Genomic DNA, 16423 nt, shown 5'->3' with positions numbered 1-16423 from the left:
GATCTCGGACTTGCTGTGCAAGGGAGCCATCCGTCTATCAACGCGCCACCCGCATGGGTTCCTCAGCAACGTCTTTTTAGTGGACAAGACGGATGGGGGCAAAAGACCTGTGATCAATCTCAAAGAGTTCAATGGGTGGTTGGTCTACTGTCACTTCAAGATGGAGGGTATCCACCTCCTTCGAGACGTGCTCCTCCCTCGGGATTGGATGGTGAGACTAGATCTCAAGGACGCCTACCTGGTCGTCCCCATCCACCCCCCTCATCGTCGCTTCCTACAATTCCTGTGGGACGACAGGGTGTTCGAATTCACCGCTCTGCCGTTCGGTCTTTCTTTGGCCCCGTGGTGCTTCACGAAAGTCCTCCACCCGGTAGTGGAGTTTCTCAGAAGTCAAGGGGTCCGTATGCTAGTGTACTTGGACGACATCCTCCTCATGGGGCAGTGCCCAGAGGTGCTGGCGGGCCAGCTGCGTCAGGCTGTCGGCCTGCTGCAGAGACTGGGGTTCGTGATCAACGGCTCCAAGTCGGTTTTGGTTCCCACTCAGCAGATCACCTTTTTAGGTTTCGTGGTGGACTCGGTGCAGGCGGTCTTGAGCCTGCCGGGTCGGAAGGTCGCAAAGATACGACACCTGCTTCGGCAGACGATCGCGAGAGATCGCACGTCCCTGCGACATATCGCCAAGGTGGTGGGTCTTCTCTCGTCCTCCATCCAGGCGATTTTCCCAGGCCCGCTGCGCTACAGGGCTCTCCAACGCCTGAAGGCGCAACATCTGCGCCGTGGGATGAGTTACGATCAGTGGGTTCCCCTCACGGACGAAGTGAAGGAGGAAATGTCATGGTGGCTGTCTCACATGGAGGCATGGAATGGTCGGGCGATCTTCGGTTCGGCTCCGGACCTGATCATAGAGTCCGACGCCAGCAGGTCCGGCTGGGGCGCCCGGTGCGGGGATTTTTCCACCGGCGGCGCCTGGTCTTCAGAAGAACAACAATTGCATATCAATTGTTTGGAGCTTCTTGCGGGCTCCTTCGCGGTTCGTTGTTGGACCAAAGATTCGGTCAAAGCTTGTGTCCTGTTACGGATGGACAATATTTCGGCGGTCCGTTATGTGAACCATCTAGGAGGTCCTCGGTCCCGCGCCTTGGCGGACTTGGCGAAGGACTTCTGGGATTATTGCCTGTCCCGTCACATTGCGGTGACGGCGGAGTATCTGCCGGGTCAGTGCAATCAAGTGGCGGATTGGCACTCCAGACATCTCAGGGACGCCAGCCAGTGGAAACTGGATCCGGAGGTTTTCCGGTGGCTGCACACCCTCTGGGGTCCCTTCTCGGTGGACCTCTTTGCGTCCCGTCTCGACCACCAGCTGCCGCGTTTTTTCAGCTGGAGGCCGGACCCTCTAGCGGAGGCCACGGACGCGTTTTTGCAGGATTGGAGTCGGGAACAACCGTTCGCGTTTCCCCCGTTCTCCATGATAATGCGAGCGGCGGCCCAAATACGCCGCCAGGGAGCGGAGCTGGTGTTGGTTACACCACTCTGGAGGTCTCAAGTGTGGTTTCCGGTTCTTCTGGAACTTTCTTGGGATTTTCCAATCCTACTCCCCCTGTTTCCTCTGCTCCTGACAGATCCGGATCAGGAACCGCATCCCCTCGTCATGCAGAACTCTCTCCGCCTCGTGGCGTGGAGGCTCTCAGGAGACGCTGGTCGCTCCTGGGCCTTTCGGGGTCGGCTGAGCACTTGCTCTCCAAAGCATGGGCCGATAGTACGACGAAGCGTTACAGATCCGCTTGGCTTAAGTGGATGCGTTGGTGTTTACGAAGGGATCTGGATCCCTTGGTCGCAGGCCTCGTTCCCGTGCTGAATTTCCTGGCACATTTGGCCGACAAGGGCCTAGCGTATAGGACGATCAATGCTATTCGATCGGCGATTTCGGCTGGCCATGACAACATCGATGGTCATCCAGTAGGGGAACATCCTTTTGTGTGCCGGCTTCTGCGAGCTATCCGCCTCGCGCTGCCTCCGGAACCCAGGTACTCCGTCCTTTGGGACGTCAATTTGGTTCTGAATTTGTTCCTGTCGTGGCCGGCCAATTCCTATCTGTCTCTTAAAGAGCTGTCGGCGAAGTTAGCCATGTTGTTATGTCTGGTTTCCTGTAGGCGCGTCTCTGACATGCGCGCGCTGGATGTCTCTGCTCGCATCTTTTCCCCGGATGGGGTTACTTTTACAGTAGGCCGACGCACGAAAATGTCGTCGCGTTCTATTTCATATCCAGCTTTTCTTGACACTCCTAAGTTGTGTGTCGTGCAATGCCTCAAAGCATATGAGGACCTGACCTTAGATCTGCGCCCTCCGGGCGAGCGTCAGTTGTTGATTGCCCTGCGGAAGCCACACAAAGCTGTCTCCTCCCCCACTATTGCGCGGTGGGTGCGGTGGGTCATGCAAGAAGCGGGCATCAATACTTCTCTCTTTGGAGCACACTCCGCCAGGGAGGCCATGGCCTCTAAGGCATTCTCGGTGGGTGCTCGTCTGGAGGACCTAATGCGAGCGGCGGATTGGTCCTCGGATTCCACCTTCAAGAGGTTTTATTTTAAGCCGGTGGTGGATTTGGCCCAGTTGGTGGTAAGTAAGCTTTAAACTAGCATAATCTGAAGCCTCCGGTCCTGACATAGAATCGAAATTTGCCTAGCTTACGTAACGGTAAGTTTCAATTCTATTAAGGACACGGAGGCGAGGATTATCCCACCCAGGCTACAGTGGTGTCTCTACCCACCCGTATGGCAGTAAGTAAAGCGTTTTCCTTTACATTGTCAGTACTGTATTAATCACTGAATGCTCCTCGCCTTGTTGTCGCATTCCTGGACCACCTCGTTGATGCTGTTCCTTTTTCGACAGGCAACGACGGTGCTAAACAGGACCAATGAGGCTCAAGCGTGATCTGCGCGAAGGAAGAGGAGGAAGATGATGAGAAGTCCGGTTATATAGTGATGATGGACAGAGTAGAAGGACTATGGACTATTGTTATGCAAAGAGACTCTTGGGAGTTGTTGTTTGATTTGTTGAACATTACGTCAATGCTTTATGTTTAAAGCATTTTTTGTTCTTATTATATCTTTTCCTAAGCTGCTGTGGAGTCTTTATGTTAATAAAGCGAAGGAAGATATAGCATAATCCTCGCCTCCGTGTCCTTAATAGAATTGAAACTTACCGTTACGTAAGCTAGGCAAATTTCGATTGTTCGTTTCAATGTAGGTCACCATGTTGCCTATATTATCTGTGACTGTCACTCCTATCACTTAGTGTTACGCTTGGCGTGTGTTTTCTAGTTCTGCAGATGGTCAAAATGCCTTTTTTCATATTGCCATGAAGATTGACGAACATTGATAATACCTTAGTTTGCTATTGACGATTAGGACTTTCAGTATTAATGCCTCAGAGCCAATTTCAACTCTACTCCAAGGCCAGTACAAATTCCAGACCAGCAAGTTGTCCAACAGGATCTATACTCGCAGGTACTATCCTGACTGCTATGTATGCGAGAAGTGAATATGTACCAAGGAAAGCAGAGCTTTCACAAAAGATAACTGCGGCGATTCACCTTTGTGCCACATCCTGATTATCGTGTGTACCCCTGTGGCGCGACCCCGGGCAAAAGCAAATGGCTGTGCGGAGATAAGTAAAACTTTATTGAGACGCTGCCCATCACAGCCGCACTGAGAGCCGTTGAACCCCTGCAGGGCCGTGAGTATGCTGCCGCGAACTGGCAATAACTTCCATACTCCGTGACATGCTATGGAAACCATATAGACTGAGAGTGGGGCACAATATAATATTGTAAAAATACACGGGACGATGCGCAACCGCACGCACTGAACACCTGCGCTGCTGTGGCACCTATTTGAAATAGTGCTAATATCTGGTGGCATCCTACTGAGTCCCCACCGTAACAGCCTGTCTGCTCCAATGCACGAACTAAACAACCATGAATTTGAATTTAAAATTTGAATTTAAAATTATTTATAAAGCGCACATACACCAGCGGCTTCTTGGCGCTACAACTAACAAAAGATCTGAGCAAAAGGGCCGGAGCTGGAAAAGGAAAAAACAAACTGCTAGTGGGTTAATTGAAGGACTTCGTGAACAGGTGAGCCTTGAGCTGCTTCCTGAATTGCGGATACAGGGTTAAGGCTCTGAGCTCGAGAGGCAGGGAGTTCCAGAGGAGCGGGGCAAGGGTCGCAAATTTCGAACCTCCCCATTTCTTTCTCCGGAACCGTGGGATTGTAAGAAGGGACTGAGTGGATGAACGTAGTTCCCTGGTGGGAACGTAGGGGGTGATCCCAGGAGGCTGCCTGAATAGACGAATAATACCTGCACAATACGTGGGCAAACATCAGGGCACTGCACCACTGAGGAGAAGCAAAATACCCACATGAGCCCGAAAACAAAATACCTAATGACCAGATCTCACAGACGGAGCCAGTCCCCAGTAATTTCCTCATTGCTACGCATGGCTAATGACAACCCCCATTATACCACTGCAACCCCAGTGAAACAGATTGGTTGGATCTGAAGAATGCCACCAGGGCAGCACTCATCGGGACCCTTAATTAGCCCAATACTCATTCTCCCCAGGGTGCAAAATATAGACTCATCAAGCAACATGGGCAAACTTGACAAACAACAGCCCAAACTATCATTCGATACACGTCGCACGCCCTGGCCCGCACAGGCACTTTCTGATACGGAGATCGACTCGGAACGTTCCTGAGACTCTAACATGGACTACCTTTGATCTTCTCTCCTCTCCACTGATCCAGGCATCGTCTAAGAATATTGCTGACACCACTGTTCACCCCACTCTTTTTATGTCATATTCTACACCCCCGTTTATTCGCTTGTTTTAACACCATGGTACGTAATGTGCAACACTGCATCTGTCCTTTGTTTACTCCCTGTAACTTTGTATCTTACTAATTCCCTTGTTAACACGCTAAATCCTCCAGGTCTTTCCAGCACCCCTGGTGACCATCCCTGTGAAGACTGCCAGTACCTGCTTGACATCCAACTTCTCCCTGGGCCACATCTTCCCTTCCCCTCTACTATCATTTGTTTGCAATGTTTCTACGATCTCCTTATTCTGCCTATGCTCTTTCACCCTTAACTCACTTCTTTCTGCTAGCCCTCCCATTTTAGACCAGGAGGGGTATTGACTTTCATTAAGCTACGTTCAGTTCGGCAGGCTACTTATTTTATTTTCATGGTTTTTCCCTTCTACCTCCATCGTTAGCTGATCTAGGGCAGAAGGCGCCTGTACATGTGTACCTACTCTCATTTCCCCGTCTGCTGTATTCGTCCTCCCCTACCACCCAACTGTCCCTAAACGGCCTCCATGTTTGTGGCCCTTGCCAAAGCACTCAATCGCCCCTTGTTGGGGTGGGATTCAGTACTTTTGCCCTGGAGTTTCAGATTCCCCTCTGAGAGATTCCACAGTGTTAAGGGTTTCCCCCATAACGGAAAAAGGCCTTAATTGGCCTCCTTGAATGTGCCCCTTACTAAAGCACTCCTTCTCCCCTTGTTGGGGAGGGATCCTAGCATTCATGCCCTGGAGTCTCAGACACCCCTCTGAGAGAGTCTATAGTGTTAATGGATTCTTCACATAGCGAAGGTTTGGGAATATTCCCATTATCGCTGGGAACCCAGCACCTCGCACCGTGAAAGGCGCTCTCCTTGAAACCTTTTGATAATCTCCTCTAGGCTGATACCTCGACCCTTTGATGTACTTCGGCGACCGAGTAACCTTGAGCTGATAACCGGTGGGGTTGCCCTATGCAGCTACTGAGGAGTTGGCTCTGGTTCCCCCCTTGGCCATCACCTACCCATCTGATCGTCAAACACGGTTTCTTCTCTTGTCGCCCCTTGTGTTTTCCTATCCCCACCCTCTCCTCTGTCCTCCCTCCCTCCTTATCTTCCTCTTCTATTCCCTCTCTCTTGTCACCGAATCTCTTTCCCCTGCCAGCCTTTCCCTCCCCATACCTGAGCCATCCCTTTGTAGCTCTTGTATCTCCAGTAACTACGTACCTGAAACTGTTGTAACTATGTAAGTATGTTTTGATGCAATTGTACCTCCCCATGTAAAGCGCTCTGATAGCGCCGGGTTTAGCCAGCGCTATATACAACTTTTCAAATAAAATGGCTGATGCAGGACAACAATAAAACAAAACAAAGTGCCCAGATAATGCTGGGGATTAATGATCCTGCTGGAGAGCAATCATTTGTCTGTTGGTAGTTTTTAAATGCAGATAAACTGTATTTTATGTGGAAGCTTAGTGGGTTACTGCCTTTGTCACAGAAATCCTTGTGTTATTTGCAGTTCAGAAGTTACAATCCTAACATAGGACAGCGACCAATGAACTGTCACAAAAGAGCTGCATACAAACACGAATAGTATAGTTAGAACTTCGCTTTTTTTGTTTTGTGATATAGTTAGAACTTCCCCAGTCTCTCATTATTCTAATATTGGTAACATGAGTATGTTTGGGCAGATATACATTTTTATCAGTAAAGCTGACCCCCATGGAATACTCTTTAAATCCTAAGGTTGTGTTTCCCCAGACCAAACCCTCTTTAAATATACTGTCCACCAGTATGGATGACACGTGATTCCTACACCTTGTAATCCTCATTGGCTTATGTGACATTCCCTGTAGACTGATTTGCATACTTGTATGATTAATTGTCTCTGTATAATGTGTGCGTGGTGTAAAGTACTGACACACACTATACTGATATGAGTAGCGCTATACAAAAAGGAAATGCATATGAGAGAAGGGCTGCGTAAAGATGAGGGGCACTGTTGGAGGGTGGCAGTGAGGGAATCCAAGGAGGAGGTCATGGGGTGGAGAGGGAGCTAGGGAGAGATGAGGGGCACTGGTGGAGGGTGGTAGTGAGGGAGTCTGAGGAGAAGGTCATAAGGGGGAGGGGCTACAGAGAGATGAGGGGCACTGGTGGAGGGTGGTAGTGAGGGAGTCTGAGGAGGAGATCATGAGGGGGAGGGGCAACAGAGAGAGGAGGGTGGCAGTGAGGGAATCCGAGGAGGAGGTCAATAGGGGGCCCATGGAGGGATGAGGGGCACTGTTGGAAGGTGGTAGTAAAGGTATTTACGGAGAAAGAGGTCAGTGGTGGGGCGCCAAAAAGGCCTTCCACCAGCGCCAAAGCTGACCCTGTCATGGCCTTTCTGTTTTTGTTTATTTAATTAGCAGTCGGGTCATAAGAGCTACTGTGGAACACACTTTAAAGTGTGTGCTAATTACATTTACTGCTATATTCAGTGATTTAAGTTTGAAGGCGATTTTTCTAATGTTTTTACCGGGCAAAATGAAAGTGGAGCCCGATGGTGCCTGATATGGGGCTGGGGCCCAAGGTCAGCTGTGACATAAGGTGCACTGGAGAGGAGTAGTGGATAATCAAGCTTGTAAGGGAGTGCGTTGCAAAGTCTGGGGTCAGGTGGAGGTGGTAATGAAGAGGGTTTCTCCCTGAAGGCTTGCACAGAGGGAGCCTGAGAAGTGTCACTTGCCTGATACTCCCACCTCAGAAACCTCCTCTTCCCATCAAAGGAACATTACATGGAAAAAACACTTTTTGAGAGTGATACTATTTAGAAAAAGATTTGGAAAATAGTGTGTTTTACTTGGCCTTGTAAGACTAAGAAGAGATAAAGGAGGAGCCTGAAGCAGGCCTGCCCAGACATATATGCGACGAATCGATCCCACAGTGGCCCAGCCAAATGCACCCTTGGCCCACCCAAATAAAAATTCCTGGAGCCGTCCTTAAATTTCACGGACAGTCCGTAATTGGGACCTCACGTCCGTTGTCCGTGAGGATCCCTTTTACGGATGCCTTTTGTCCGTAATTTTAGACTCTCACAGGGAACAGCGCTGCTCCCCTGTGAGAGGCCTCTCCCCCGCTGATGGAGCCACCTCACACTCCTCCTGGAGCACAAGAGCAGCCCCACCCGCCCATTGTCATTTTGTATGCCGGGTAATTGCCACATACAGAATGTCAATGGGGCAGTCTGGGGTGTTAAAAGCATGTGGCGGCCTCCTCCTGCCTCAGTTTAGGGCCAGGCATTCTGTTAGATGTTACAGCATGGGCGTTTTACCTTTTATCTAAGTTAGATAAAAGGTAAAACGCCCATGTTGCAACGTAAGAGAACAGGTCATTTAAAGAAGCCAGTAAAAGAAGTTAAAAGAACGGGTATCGTTCTTTCACTGTCTCATCATTTTAGAACTGAAGTATTTTCAATATAATATTCAACAAAGCCATGGTTGCTGCTTTTTTGGTCTCGCCTTTTCCATTCCGAAGGAATGGGAAATGGCGAGAATTCAAGTGCTCAAAATACTCGTGAAACCAAGGGTTTTTTCGTGCAGTTTTCTTTGAGTTCACGTGAATCACGTGACCAAACAAGCACGCACATCAGCCTCCCTCCCTCCCTCCTAATTGCATTTTTTCACGGCCGCCACCACATCAAAGGGCTTCTCCCAGAGTGTGCTCCACGGCTTCTCCTCCCCTAATTATTCATGGCTGGCCGGTGGCCGGCCGTACTTTCAGTTTCCCGGCCGCTCTTGTTGCTTGCGCTTCTTGTTAAACTTGTCTCCATTCCTGCACGGGCTCTAGCCTTGCCTACCACAAAGTTGGTAATCTCACATTAAAGCCATGTTTCCTGAGGGTTGATTCAGCTTTTACTCACAGTAGAAGCATGAAAGTTGCATGCAGACGTATTTCATGCAAAATATGACTTCCGCATATCGTATACGATGAAATGTTTCAATGTTTGGTATACTGTTGAAATATGGTATGCATGCGTGTGTAGAACCATTTCCCTGATTATACAACCATCAGAGGAGGGAACCTATAAATTCAGCACAGATCAACTAACAGGCATTTTTGTTGCTGCTCTGTAGAAGCCCGAGCCGTGTTTGCGTGCTATTTAGTTGTGCCTGAAAACAAAATATACTGCGTTCTGGGTGTTTTGCTGCTGCTTCTCAGCGCTATTTCTTCCTCTGGGACAAAGTCTGCAGACAGCAATCGGACAACTCTCCGCTTCAGCAGCTCTCATGACTGTCCCAAGTACGAGTTAGTATAGAAATACGATGTAAGAAGAGTGTCTTACTAAATGCTGATCTACTTTTTTTAGTATTAAATGTTTTTATTCAGCGCAACAGAACACTCCGACCCATGCATGCGAAGGCGCCGGTCGCACATTTACAGTGGTTAAAGTAACTCTTGGCGGGCACAAGCATTATTCGGTATATATTAACACAGCAAACCGCCTACAACCCAGCCGGGCCGGCCGCGTCAAACAAGTATGGCATGAGTCGGATTCTGTAGTGATCTATGCAATACGGTTAAACCCCCAACAAGCCCAAACTGCCCCCCCAATCCCATTCCCACCCTCCTTCTTGTCCGGTAAGTAATGCTGGCCTGATCCCTTCATTACAATTGGTCTAGAGAGCTGGTACCCGCACCCTCCCGCTCTGAGGTGCGTTCCCACGAGGCTTGACCTTAGGTTCCGGGATAGGAGTGTCTACCAAATGCAGTAGTTGCAGGTAGCGGGGACAGCTCAATTCCCTAAATTCCCCTGTGAGCAGCGTCAGAAATGGCCGCCAAAGGTCTGCAAACTCCTCACCCCGCCCCGCTGCAGTCAGGGATAGCTTCTCCATCCCCAGTACCATCCAGAGTCTATGGAGCCAGCCAAGGTGTATGGGGGGCTGTGGGTCCCTCCAGCGTGCCACTATATTTTGTACCGCAGCACCCAGGGCTATGGCAATCAACCTCCCTCTCACGGATTTCAGGGGATACATCCGTGTATTCGGCAGGCCTAGTAGCACATAAGCAGGGAAACGTGGCAGTTGAGTATCTAAGTGTGCGTCTATGAGGTCCAGGATGGTGGACCAGTATTGTTGCAGCTTCTCACAGCTCCAGAGCAGGTGTTCAAGTGTGCTCCGTTCCCCACACCCCCTCCAGCAGCGATCACTTGTTTTGGGGTCCCATCGGTGTATGCGCGCCGGGGTGTGGTACCAATACATGGCTACTTTCGTCAGGGTCTCCGTGAGGCCAGTATGGTAGGCCGAATGTCTGGCTCTATGATGAATTCCCTCCCATTCCTTCCGTGTGAGTTGCCTCCCGAGGTCCTCCTCCCATCTGGCCCTCCCTGGGTGGTAGGTGTGTATGCGTGTGAGGAGTAGGTGTTGGTATAGATCTGAAAGTAGTTTCATCTCCGACGTGCGCGTGAGAAGCCATTTCTCATATGGCGTGAGGAATCGTTGCGCGCCCGGACGAACGGACGGGTGCAGGACCCAGTGCCGGACCTGCAGGTAAGGGAGTCGATCCGCCTCTTGTATCCCGTAATCCTCTCTCACTTTCTGAAAGGAGAGGATTCCATCCAGGTTAAACATATGCCCCACCTCCCTGCAGGGAGTGGTCCTCCAAGTTTTGAATGCCTGCGGATCTAGGCCCGGTGTGAAATCGGGGTTCCCGAATATGGGCGTCAGCGGGGAAGGGAATGAGGTGAGTTCATTCCGTACCGCCACCTGATCCCAAATTTTCATCACAGTACTCGTGATATAGGACGCGTAAAGATTAGGGGGTCTGTGACACCTCAGTAAAAAGGGTACACCCTGGAGGGGGCGGCCAGCCACCGCCTGGTCTTGAAAGAGCCAGCGTTTGCTGGATTCAAGTTGGTACCATTCCACTAGTGTGCGCAGCTGTGCTGCTTGGAAGTACAAGGTGTGGTCCGGCAGACCAACGCCCCCATGTGCCGGTGGTAGGGATGCTATTCGCTGCTTAAAGCGGGGACGGTGCCCGTCCCAGACATAGCGTGTCAAGTCCGCCTGGGTCTTCTGAAGCCAACCCGTCGGCGGGCGTAGCGGGAGGGTTTGAAAGATGTAGAGAATCTGCGGCAAAAGCGTCATCTTAATTGCCGCCACGCGTCCGAGCCAGGATAGAGTGAGGCGATTCCACTTTCTCAGTGTCTCATTGATTTGCGTGCTCAGTTTGGCATAGTTAGCGTCGGCCGTTCCCCGCACTGTAGGCGCCAGAAGGACCCCCAGATACGAAACTGTGGAAGCTGACCACTGCAGGTCGAATTCGGATTTGGCGTCCACCAGCACGTCGGCGGGTAGGGACACATTCAGAGCCACCGACTTATCAACGTTGATTTTAAAGCCCGATGCCTGCGCGAAGGAGTGTAGTTCCACCAACAGAGCCCGGAAGGATTGCATAGGGTCCATCAGGGAGAACAAGACATCGTCAGCGTACAGGCTGATCTTGTGCGTGTCCCCCCCAAAGGGGATGCCCCGGATACAAGGATGTCTCCTGACCCTTTGTGCCATTGGCTCCATGTATAGCACAAACAGGAGAGGGGAGAGCGGGCAACCTTGTCTGGTCCCCCTACCAATCGGTAGACGCGGTGAGGTGTGCCCATTGACCCGTACTGTCGCCGTGGGCTGGCGGTAGCAATTAAAGATTCGGTTACGGGTGGTCTCCCCAAGGCCGAATCTCTGAAGAGTCTGCTCAAGATAGGGCCAGTGCACCCTATCAAATGCCTTCTCGGCGTCAATGGTAAGCAGCATACATCCCGGTCTTGTGCGTGAACCGGCCTCTATAAGGTGGAGAACGCGTCTGGTGTTGTCGCTCGTTTGCCGCTGAGGGATGAAGCCGGCCTGGTCGGGTTCGATCAGCTGCTGCATATATGGTGCCAGCCGGCTCGCGATGATACCTGTATACAACTTCAGATCCACATTCAATAGAGAAATGGGCCTGTATGAGCTGCATCGGGAGGGATCTCTCCCGGCCTTGGGTATCACTGATATGGCTGCCTCCATCATTTCAGGGGGAATCGTCCCGGTCTTATCGAAGGTGTTAAACAGGTCCCGTAACAGGGGGGCTAACTGCTGGCAGAACTTTTTGTAAAAAGCCGCCGAGTAGCCATCGGGGCCCGGGGACTTCCCCAGTTTAAGGCGGGAAATCGCGGAAATGACCTCCTCCAAACCGATGGGCCTGTCAAGGAACTGAGACTGAGCCTCAGTCAAAGACGGGAGAGTTGCCCCATCAAGGTAGTCGCTGCCCTGCTGCCAGTCTAGCTCGTCTGCATCGTACAGATCGGTATAAAAGGCCCCAAATGCTGCCACTATGGCAGCGCTGTCTGTGATCAGGTCCCCCTGGTTGGGCTGAATGGCCTGGACATGTTGGCGTTGCCGTTGTTCCCGCAACTTGCACGCCAACAATTTCCCACATCGGTCCCCCCCTGTATAGTAGGCATGCTTCAGGCGTATCGCAGCAAATTCCGCGACATCCTAGTCTAGCGCCGCTAGCATCTTCCGTTCCGTGCAAAGTTGGCGCCATGCCCTGGCCGCTCCGGTGCGTTGATGTAACTGCTCCAACTCCCGAACACGCTGCGAAAGGTCAGCCCTCTTTTGCGCGCGCTCTCTATTGTTGGCCGCTGCCAGAGAGATAAATTCGCCACGGAGGACTGCTTTGAGCGCGACCCATTGAGTAGCCTTGGAAGTGTCCCCGTTAGCATTGTGCTGGAGAAAGTGGTCGAAGGCCGTCTTAATCTTTTCCACAAAGGAAGGGCTCTGCAGCAGGCCGTCGCGCAAGCGCCCGTGCCGTTGCGGGCTTGGTGTATCAGGCACCAGAAAAGTTGCCGAAACCGGGGAGTGGTCCGAGAGCGAGGCCGGGTGGATGTCTACTCCCTGAGCGCGCCCCGCTAGGAGAGTTGAGCAAAGCAGGTAGTCCAGTCGCGCGTAAGTCTTATGGGCTGCGGAATAGTGGGTGTAGGCTGTGTCGTGAGGGTGAAGGTGTCTCCACAAATCGATCAGTCCCAAGTCGGTGAGATGAGCGTGCCCCTCTGTTGACACGGCTTCCACCTGGCCCACCCTCTGGCTGGAGCGATCAGTGACATTATGAAACACTAGATTGAGGTCCTCCCCAGGAGTAAGTGTTGGTGTGTGTTGGCTGTGGCCGCCTCTAGCGCCGTGCGCAGGAACCTCTCTTGACCCTCATTGGGTGCATACACAGAGCCAATTAGAAGCGTCTGCCCCGCCACCTGGAAGCAGTGGAGCAGTAGCCTGCCCTTGATCTCCGCCTCCTTTTGCAGCACCCTCCCCCTAAAGGACTTCGCCACCAATATGGCCACACCCGCCACCTTCTTAGAGGTGGACGAGAACAGCTGCTCAGGAAAGGCCCGGGACCGAAGCCTATGATAATCTTTGGACAGCAGATGCGTCTCCTGCAGGAGACAGATGTCAGCTCGTGAGCGCTCTAGGAAGGAGAGGATCGCCTTGCGCTTGTTTGGGCTGTTGAGTCCCCTAACATTCAGGGAAAGAATGGTCAAGTGATACATCAACCTGGGTGCGGGGCGCAGACTCGCTTATGGTCAGTGCGGGTCGGTGGCCTAAAGGATAAACAGTCAGTGCCATCTTGTGGCGCCAGCGGACAAGAAGGTCCCCTCCCGCCCCCCCTCTCCCTCCCCTCCAAACAACTGCCCCCCCTACTCCAGAACCAACAAATCCCAAGGGTCCTCCCCCAGCCCTCACCCCGCTACCCTCCCCGACCTCCCCCCTCTGAGGAACCCCAACTTGGAACAAATGAAACGAACCATAGTCTCGGGCCTGTTAAACCTCACAGGTCCGTAGAAGAGTGTCTATGGGAAACGTGACAGTAGCGGCTCTCTCCCGGCCCCCCGACCCCCCCTCATTTCAAAGCGAGGTGTGAGCAGTGGCCCTCTCGTGCTGCTCACGGGGCTACAGTGGTATCTCGCTCCACTTCCTATACTGCTGCCGCCTGTTCCTGTGCTATCGTCTCAGGGTCTGGCTTCAAGCGGGCCCCACGCCTGCGCCTCCGTCTGACCTTCCGCCAGTCACCCTGAACCCGCTGCTCCGACCCTGCCTGAGAGCCATGTTGCATTTCATCCTCCGAATCCGAGGGGTCCGGCAGGTCTATGTTCAAAAGGGAGCAGGTGTCTCTGAGGGATCGAAGTTGGTGCAGCTTCCCTTGCCACTTAAAAATGATCCGGAATGGGTGGCCCCAGGAATACGGTATTGCTTTCTCACGTAGAAAGGTGGTCACGGGTTTAAAATTTGCGCCGCTTCTGCAGCGTGATGGCTGACAGGTCCTGATACAACGCCACAGTCACTCCCCGGAATTGCAGAGGTTGCTGCACCGGGCCTCCTGGAGAATCCGTTCCTTCAACGGAAAATCTGGGAGGTAGGCCAGTATGTCGGGTGGCGGGGCCGGTGCTCGTCTCGGCAGGCCCACCCTGTGGGCACGGTCTATGCGGACGGGAAAGTCCTCTGCCTCCCCCAACACCGCTCGAAAGAGGGCCTGTAGATATTCAGTGACACTGTTCCCCTCGGCACCCTGTGGCACATTCCGGACCCAAATGTTATTCCTTTGTGAGCTGTTCTCCAGGTCCTCCGCGTTCGCCTGGAGGCCTACCTGTTGTTCTTGAAGGCGGAGGACCTCTTGTTGCAAGTGCGTGAGCTCGTCACTGCGAGCATGGCCGGACTCCCCCACCGCCGCTACCCTCTCCCCCAAGCCATCCAAGTCACGGCGTAGCTCCTGCTGTTCCCCTGCGATGTCCTGCTTGAGAACCTGGAAGTCATCTCTAAGGGTGTTAAATAGCGTCTCTAGGAAGGTGCGCGTGATGGGAGCCTCCTGCTCCTCCTGCTGCTGCAAGCTTGTGGCTGCTGGGGTAGAGGGGTCGTCTGCGCCTTCCCTCCCTTGGTGGTGGGTTTCGCGAGCATGTCTGTGATGGTGCGGTTGGTTCTGCGACTCGAACTGGCCATACCTCCTCCCGTCGCAGGTTCGTAACTCAGTCAGCTCCGGGGGGGGAAGCCTACTCCCGTCCACACGCGTCCGGCGCAGGCTCACCAGCAGAGCCCCTGTGGCCTTCAATCCTCCCCCACCAAGTCCTCTGTGCCACTCCTCTCCGCCGGGCTCCCCGGGTCTTGCCCTCACGTACTCCTCTCTCTTGCACACTCCCAACCGGGGACTCGATTACTCTGCCCCCCGAGATCAGCGGCCCGGTCTGCTCTGCCGCCGGGGTCTCTTGGCACCCCCAGGACTCTCCAGTAAGCCGGGTGCGGGGGGCACCGTTCCAACTGTCGCTGGGCCCACCCCACCTTCAGTGCTCCGGCGGGGGGGCCTGCCTCTTCCCACTGGTGCCACAGGCCCCAGTTCACCCCGTTGGCGCCGCACGAATCTGGCCCTCCGTTCCGCTTCCTCAGATTGCCTCCGGTCCGAGGCCGGGTAACCACGTGGTCAGGAGGCCCAACCGCCCAGACTCCGGTGCTGCTCCTCCGGGCCGCTGGCTCAGTGTCCAGCCCTTCGGCCCCTATACGTGGTCTCACCCGCACCCCCCGGAGCCCCCTGCCGCCTGTCCAGCGTCCTTAATCCGGCGCTGCGTGGCCCCAGGGATGCGCGGGCTTACCTTCGAGTGTTCCGTTTAGGCCAGTCCACGGTGCTGTGGGGGGGCGGGGGTGTCGCACGGAGAGCCTCCTGTTGCTCTAGGCTTCCGCTGCATCCATCGGTCACCCACCACGCTGGTCTCACCGCTGCCACTCCAGTCTGCTGGGCCCCGCTGCTGCCACCAGGCCCAAAGCCGGGGCCTCGCCCTGGACAGTACGCTGATTGGGAGCCGGGCGGAGACTGCTCCCTACAGCCACTGGCGCCCCTCAACAGGCGCGGAGCTCAAAGCCCCCGCCCAGGCTGAGCGACGCATCCTTCGTCTCGCGCCTGGCCCCTCGCTGTCTCCGCCAATGTGTCCGGGGATGTCCGCATGGGCCCAAGCCGGGGCCTCAATTAGGGACGGTGCAGACGTGCACCGGGCCGCCATCTCTCACCCTGGCTCGGGGGCGGGTCACTCCACTTCCGCCAGCCCCCGGGGGACTCTACGCTGCCGCGGCTGGGGACGCCGGTCTCCGCTTGCTCCGCAGCCAGTGGGATCGATCCGTGGAGCTCTCCGGATCTCCCAGCCCCGGGTTCGCCTCGGCCGAGGCCGTCCTCCACTCCGGGCCTGCTTGCCGGCCGTGCCGAATTTGTTCGCCTCCTCTCGCCGGCGGTCTATCTCCAAGCTGGAGGTTACTGCCCACCTCCCGAGGGTCAGAATGCACTTGTTTTCGAGGGCCACCACAGCGTGAAGGGGGCTAACAGGGCATAGGGCCGGGGAGCCGAGGACAAGCACGTCCGTTCAGCTCGCCATCTTGGCCACGCCCCCCCTGATCTACTTTTTTTAACGTTATTAAATATGTTTTTATTTGTTTTTGTCCCAGTGTTCCCTGGCATCATTAGGCTTTGTGGAGATGTAGGTCCCACGTGCGAGTGAAAACATGTTTTTCTTTTGTGATTTTTTGTTTTGTTTTACTTTTTATAT

At 53.5% G+C, this 16423-nt stretch overlaps 1 pseudogene across 1 annotated transcript in view; it reads left to right on the top strand.

The window, feature by feature from the left end:
* The window catches only part of LOC147736812 (uncharacterized), a 116897-nt pseudogene that overhangs the window by 19619 nt on the left and 80855 nt on the right, over positions 1-16423 (top strand). The gene's annotated exons all lie outside the window — the stretch shown is intronic.

The sequence above is a fragment of the Lissotriton vulgaris genome, chromosome 1_2 (assembly GCF_964263255.1).
Source record: "Lissotriton vulgaris chromosome 1_2, aLisVul1.2, whole genome shotgun sequence".
NCBI classification, from domain to species: Eukaryota; Metazoa; Chordata; class Amphibia; order Caudata; family Salamandridae; genus Lissotriton; species Lissotriton vulgaris.
This window is presented reverse-complemented; position numbering and strand designations above follow the sequence as displayed.